Source organism: Hypomesus nipponensis, chromosome 16 (genome assembly GCF_054491055.1).
Source record: "Hypomesus nipponensis isolate SF chromosome 16, ASM5449105v1, whole genome shotgun sequence".
Classification (NCBI taxonomy): domain Eukaryota; kingdom Metazoa; phylum Chordata; class Actinopteri; order Osmeriformes; family Osmeridae; genus Hypomesus; species Hypomesus nipponensis.
The window spans coordinates 11,686,922-11,693,704 of NC_140376.1; the positions used below are offsets into that span (position 1 = coordinate 11,686,922).

Below are 6,783 nucleotides of genomic sequence, written 5' to 3' on the forward strand. Positions count from 1 at the left end.
TGTAGTGTTATGTTCTTATATATGAAAAATGACGGAGTAGGCAGAGCTTAGACAACAGGTACTTTACTCAGGGCAGAACTAGCATGGCATTTCCCCGGAAGTCACTTCTTCATCTCTATACAACCTGTATCAGTACTTCCTGTGCTGCATTAAAGGTACAGGACACAACATTTTCCCCTTTGTAGAAAAGGAGTATAATTGAGAACATAGGTATGCAAGTATAATAGAGAACATAGGCATGCAGAACAACTTACCTTTTTGACTAACATTACTGTGCAATTAAAATAACTACAGTAACAGTGTATCAGAAATAGTGCAAATAGTAATTTCAACAATTCATGGTCACTGATTCAAAGCGCAAGTGAAACAATCGTATGCATCACCAGAATCACAGTATAACATTACATTCTTAAGTAACAAAGTCTTGCAGCCAGGTAGGCTGATGAGTATTTCTCATGGGCCTAGGCTCAGGTGATTCGTCAGGTGGTTTAGTGTCCTTGTGTGGAGGTGTGTGTGTAGTGATGGGAAAGCCAGTAAGGTGGCAGGCATTCCAGGTATTTCAATTACTCAGTCTGTATGTACCCTCACCAACTTCCTGTGTCCTTTAGGAACATGTAGTGGGTTTCTCACCCGCACTCTGTCCCCTTTTTGAAAGGTAGGAGGACGAGCGCCAAGTCTGGCATTCGTGTATGTCTTCATTTTGTGCTGATGTTGGCCGACCCTGTGACGTATGTCCATGTCAGTCAATGAAGGAGCAGGAGGTGTCGAAGCAGGAGGCAGTAGTGTCAACTTTGTGCGCATTGGCCGTCCATGGAGAAGCTGGAAAGGTTAAGTCCCAGTTGTGGCGTGCGGTGTGGCACAGTAGACGTGCAGAAAGTCAGTCACAGCTGGTTTCCACGGCTGCTGTTGTTGAATGGCCAACTGTACAGTCTGTTTGAGCACTCTGTTAAATCTCTCAATTTGGCCGTTGGCAGCAGGATAGTAGAGAGATGAACGGTGATGGCGTATTTGTCTTTCTTGTAGGAAAGCAGCAGAAGTGAACTGAACACCATTATCTGTAACCATGCTCAGAGGATTGCCATGGCGGCTGAACACAGTTGACAGGAAGGCGATCACAGCTTCAGTGGTAATAGTGCGAGTGAAGGCAACCTCTGGCCATTTGCTTTAGTAGTCGGTCAGTGTAATTGCGTACCTGCATTCTTGAAGAGCAATGTCGAAAGGGCCCACTATGTCCACAGCGACCTCCTGCCATTGACCCTCTGGCAGACTAACTGGTTGCAGTGGAACTGGGCGCGGCTTAGCTGTTTTGTCATTCAACTGGCACAGCTGGCAAGAGCGGATGGCACTGAGCACCTCAGCATCCATCTTTGGCCACCAGTAGAGTTCACGTAGTTGTTGCTTTGTCCGTACCACCCCTTGATGAGACTCGTGTGCGATGGCAATCAGGTCAGGGCGCAAGGCTATGGGCACAATCAGTCGAGAGCCACGAAAAACGAAAGGTTCTTTGACAGAGAGTTCTAAGCACAGCTTGTAATATAGCAACAGGTCAGGGTCAAGGCCTTTGGGTGAAGGAGGCCATCCACGCGTGATCTGTGCACAGAGTTTTGTAAGCTCAGGACATGTAGCACAAGCAGAGTCGAGGTCAGTGGCAGACAGTGTGACTGGCAGTAGTCAGGAGAGCAACGTATTCAGGATCACAGTCGTCACTGTTAGCAGGAGCAACGGAGCCATCAGGTGAAGGAGCAGGTAAAGGTAAGCGAGACATGCAGTCGGCTGGAGCATTTTCAACGCCTGGGTGGTAGATTATATCGTAGTTGAAGGACATGAGATGAGCAGACCATCTTGACACACGTAGACCAGCACGCCCGACGCCGTTGGTGGTCAGCAGCGTCGTCAGCGCCTGGTGATCTGTCCGTAGGGTAAAGCGGGTTCCCCAAAGGTATGTACGCCACCGCTCAACAGCCCAAACGCATGCTAAGGCTTCCTTTTCCACTGTGGCATATTTACGTTCAGAAGCAGAAAGAGTTCGAGACTCAAACGCCACAGTCCTTTCAATGCTGTCTGAGCCCACTTGTGACAGTACTCCACCTAGGCCGTAGTCCGATGCATCTGTAGACACTATGGTGCGCAATGTGGGATCAAACAAAGCCAAGGCCTGGCTATCCAGCAGCATGCTTTTAACATTCTCAAAACTAGTCTGTGCCTCATCAGTCCACTGAAAAGCACTGTGAGTTGATCTCAGGCATGCTCTCATTGGTTCCACCACAGTAGCGTGGTTGGACAGGAACTTGGAGTACCATGAGAGCGGCAAGGAAGGAGCACAGAGTTGAGGCATCAGTAGGTGCAGGTGCATTGGCAATTGCCTGTATACGTTCAGGATCAGGCTGCAGTCCATCAGCTGAAATGACATGTCCCAGGAAAGGCAAGCTGGGCTGACGGAAATGACACTTCTCATCGTTGAGTTGTAAGCCAGCAGACTTCAGGCGATGTAGAACGGTGTCCAGAGCCTTGTCGTGGCCAGGCATGTCATGAGCATGTACAATTATGTTGTCCCGGTAGTTGTCCACCTCACCTAGATTTGACTTAAAGAGAGGGATTAGACAAGGTTGTCCAATTTCACCATATTTGTTTTTGTTAGTTACCGAACTCCTTGCACACTCTATAAGAAATAGTTCTTTAAAAGGTATTTCCATAGCAGGTAAAGAGATTATCATAAGCCAGCTGGCTGATGATACTACACTTTTCCTAAAAGACTCTAATCAGATTCCTTTGTCTATTGAGGTGATAAAATCATTTTCCAAGGCATCTGGTCTATTTCTTAATATCAATAAATGTGAATTAATGTCTGTCAAAGACTGTATGATGCCCACAATCTCTGGCATTCCAGTGAAAGAAAGTGTTGTATATTTAGGCATTAACATTATTAAAGATGAAAAAATCAGAGGCTTACAAAACTTTAACCCTGTCATTAAGAAAGCTCAACAGAAGCTAAATCATTGGCTAGACTTATCTTTAAAGGGTAGAGTCTTGATTACCAAAGCTGAAGGAATTAGACTAACATATGCTGCTCTTTCTTTACATCTTGACAGTAAATTAGGCAAGGAAATAGACCAGATGCTATTTAATTTTTTATGGAAAAACCGGATACACTATATTAAAAAATCTGTTGTAATGAACACTTGCAAGTGTGGAGGGCTTGAATTTTTGGACTTTACTACTTTAAAGGTGACATGACATGCTGTTTTTGGATGCTTTTATATAGGCCTTAGTGGTCCCCTAATACTGTATCTGAAGTCTCTTTCCCGAAATTCAACCATGGTGCAGAATTATAGCCACTACAAGTAGTCCCACAATCAGCTTTCCTCAGAACGCGCTGTTTCTGTGTCTGTAGCTTTAAATGCTAATGAGGAGGAGAGGGGCGGCTATGGGGCTATTATTGTAGCAAAAGTATTCACAAATGCACAGCATGATCCACGAATGCACAGCAAGATTCACAAATGCACAGCAGATCCACGAATGCACAGCAGATCCACGAATGCACAGCACGATTCACGAATGCACAGCACGATTCACGAATGCACAGCAAGATCCACAAATGTGTACCATCCACAAATGCGTACAAGGATCCACAAATGCGCTCTCAGATTTGTGTATGTGTAAAACCTTGTCCAAATATATAATCACAAAGGCTGGCCTCTCAATTGGCTGTGTTTTTTACACGTGACTTTTGCTACACTTCTGCCGTGGTACAAATCCACAACTCGTGTGCGTGTGCATGTGCGACGATATGTGCCTCGGTAGCTGTAAAGCCTCCATACCACCAGCTGGCGGTATAGTGGTCCAGTGATTTTTAAGGCAACATGACATTGCTGGGTGGTTCAAGTGGTTCCTTAGACTCGTCGTGGCTGCACTTGGGATGCAAGGCAGACACCTCGAGAGCTTTCGGTAAGTATGTTATTATGTTTAGTAGTAAGCCTAGGTGTCATAAGTAGCCTTATATTGCCCAGTAAAATACAATATTATCAGTAACACTAGTTATCTGTGAATAAATAACTTTAGCTCCGCTTATGCGTCACCGAGCAAACATCATTGAAGTGGCACTAGCAAGCTAACGCTAGACCAATTAACCAACCTGAAAATGTCTGGGCCGTATATGGTGTGTAGGTAGCTAGGATCGAGTCACGATCAGGAGTCTATCTAGCTTTAAAACTAGTTTGGTGGAAGTTTGTATTTAAAAAAGGCTAATAATTAAGAGCTGTCTTGAGTGTCATCAGCTAGCAAGCTAGGCACATTCAATCATCAGGAAATGTTTTCCTAATGTACATTTAGACTTTTTCTTTGTTCTCTTTTTAATGCTCTGCACATGTCTGGACATAAGTTAGTAAGTATATGTATTTAAGTGGCCGATCAGGAAACAAATGCAACAGTTGAGAAAGGGATTAAAGGTGACTGGCATTTGGCCACTTCTAACAGATAAGATGTGGTCAACCAACCTGCTTTTCCCTTACGAGAAAGATGCTGAAATCACACCCAAGGTACATGATTTGGTTTAGTACTTAAATAATTGAGATAATTATCCAATCTTTTTTTAAAGACCCCTTCTTGATTACCTACTCTCCAGTTTGTATTCCCATGTATGAGTTGGCTACGTCTTCATTATCATTCTCTGTCTTTCCAGATGATTCTTGCACACATCACCCAGACGTGGATGACGAAGATGTCTCTGTCGAGGTTGTCACTCGGGTCATGGCTTAATTCCGGACTTTTATTGAACCCTAACCCTTACTTCCATCCTTCCTGCCTCTAACCCTCCTTCAATGGCTTTTTGTTTATAAAGTGTGTAAATATAAAGAAGAGTATAGAACAAGTGTCTCACAGGTCTGTCTTTTCAACAGCCTCTTCAGAGCATCTGAGGAATCTGCTGCGGTTCTGGTTCTTTGGTCCCATGTTTCTTTTGTCATGGCTAACTCCCCTGCATAACAGCTAGTTGAAAGATCTCGCATGTGTATGTGTGTGCTTTGGAGTTCTACTCTGTTAGGCTTACCAAATGGCATGTTGTAAAGATAAGCTTGGTGTTGGCTTGAGTTCATTTGGTAAGGTTCCCCCATTCTGTAGGCAAGGAATGCTGAACACATTATCACTTTATACAGAATAAAAGGTTATATCTAATTTCTCTTAACAGTTTCAAGCTCACTAAGTTTTGCTATTAATAGTTTATTAGATACACACACAAATTGTACATAAGCCATCCTCGCTATTACGGTCCCCTTCGTCTCAAGGCTGGAGAGCCTAACATTAAGCGGATATGACACTATTCAGGTGCGTGGAGCACTAAACGGGAGGAGACGGGAAGATGTACTTCAATGCAAACACAAAAGCTTATATAAATTATAATAATTGCCACACATCTTCAGCGGCCAAAACTAAGCTTCAGCAGAGGTGGCAACTGGGTCTATTGATATTTGTAGATGATCCATCTCCAGTTCATCCAGACAATTCTCAAGGACTGGTACATGGACACCAGGGGCCTCATGTATAAAGGATTGCGCAGCTTTCATACCAGAAGATGGCGTACGGCCAAAACTCGGAAAAGTACGTACGCACAGAAATATTCACATGTATAAAACCGGTCGTACGCCAGATCCTGCGCACCTTTCCTTTATAAATCACAATCAACGTGAAATTGACCGCACGTGAACGAGCCACTGACCCCGCCTTGCCTCCTCCCATAAATTAATATGCAGTCGGCCTATAAATACGCCCCCGAGGTCGTTTCTCCGTCTGAATCAAAATGACTAAACAAGTAAAAAAGAGGAATTTCACCGACTGTGAGATCGAGGTTCTCATAACAGAGGTGGAGGCGAGAAAGTGTGTTCTTTTTGGCGGCCTGTCATCGGGTATCAGTAATTTAAAAAAGTCGGCAGAGTGGCAAACTGTCACTAGGGCCGTAAATGCTGTGGGTTCGGAAAACCGGACCATAGCAGACATAAAAAAAATGGTCCGATGTCAAACTGGAAATTAAGAGAAGAGTGGTGGCGCATCGTAACAGCGTGGCAGCTACAGGTGGGGGGGCGGGAGCATCTGCGCTCACGCCACAGGAGGAAAGGGTGGCTGCAATTATCGGCGAGACACTCATAGCTGGAGTTCTGCCAGCAAGTGAGGGGGACTCAAACATTCATCCTGGTAAGTATGAAATACACCACGACTCACACATGTAAAGGCCAGTTGCAAAAAACATTTCCGTCCAAATTACGCACAAGAAGTAGTCTGAACCAACTGATGTAGGCTAATTTCGTTTATTCCAGATAATTTCCAAACTGAGCTCGGCACGAGCGAGACCCAGGAGGAGGAGGGGGGGGGGATACGGGGATCCATGTGTGGCCAGCACCTCCAGGGCAGGGGATGGAGCGCACACTGGATCGGCTGCGCCACGGGCCTCCGCTTCTGAGGGACGCCAGACGGGTCGTGTACTCACGGATGCTGTGCTGCAGTCACAAATTGAAATTGTTAACACCATGAGTGAAATCCTGACCGAATTAAAAAGAGTCAATGATGGTCTGACAAACATATGTGACGCAATAAAAGAACTAAAAAAGTAAATGCTTCTTGTCTTACCTTTTTACATGCTTCGTATGACCTGTAGCCGAAGCTGTAAGGCTGCTGCATTGGGCCTAATGTTGGGGGGTCCAGGGTCGGGTTCATCTATATCTGCCTCGGCCTGTGGCGGAGGCACACCACGTTTGTTTGCCACATTGTGCAGCACACTGCATGCCAACACAATCC

General features: G+C 45.1%; 1 long non-coding RNA gene across 2 annotated transcripts; it reads left to right on the forward strand.

Annotated features, from left to right (window-relative positions):
• Positions 1 to 3,645: 3,645 nt before the first annotated feature.
• Positions 3,646 to 6,350, forward strand: LOC146254893 (uncharacterized). Of its 2 annotated transcripts, XR_014731429.1 has the most exons (4): positions 3,646 to 3,945; positions 4,379 to 4,535; positions 4,679 to 6,183; positions 6,306 to 6,335. It is a non-coding gene; the product is annotated as an uncharacterized LOC146254893 (long non-coding RNA). The 2 variants fall into 2 exon arrangements; XR_014731428.1 differs by having other exon boundaries at positions 3,668 to 3,945; positions 4,679 to 6,350.
• Positions 6,351 to 6,783: the final 433 nt, after the last annotated feature.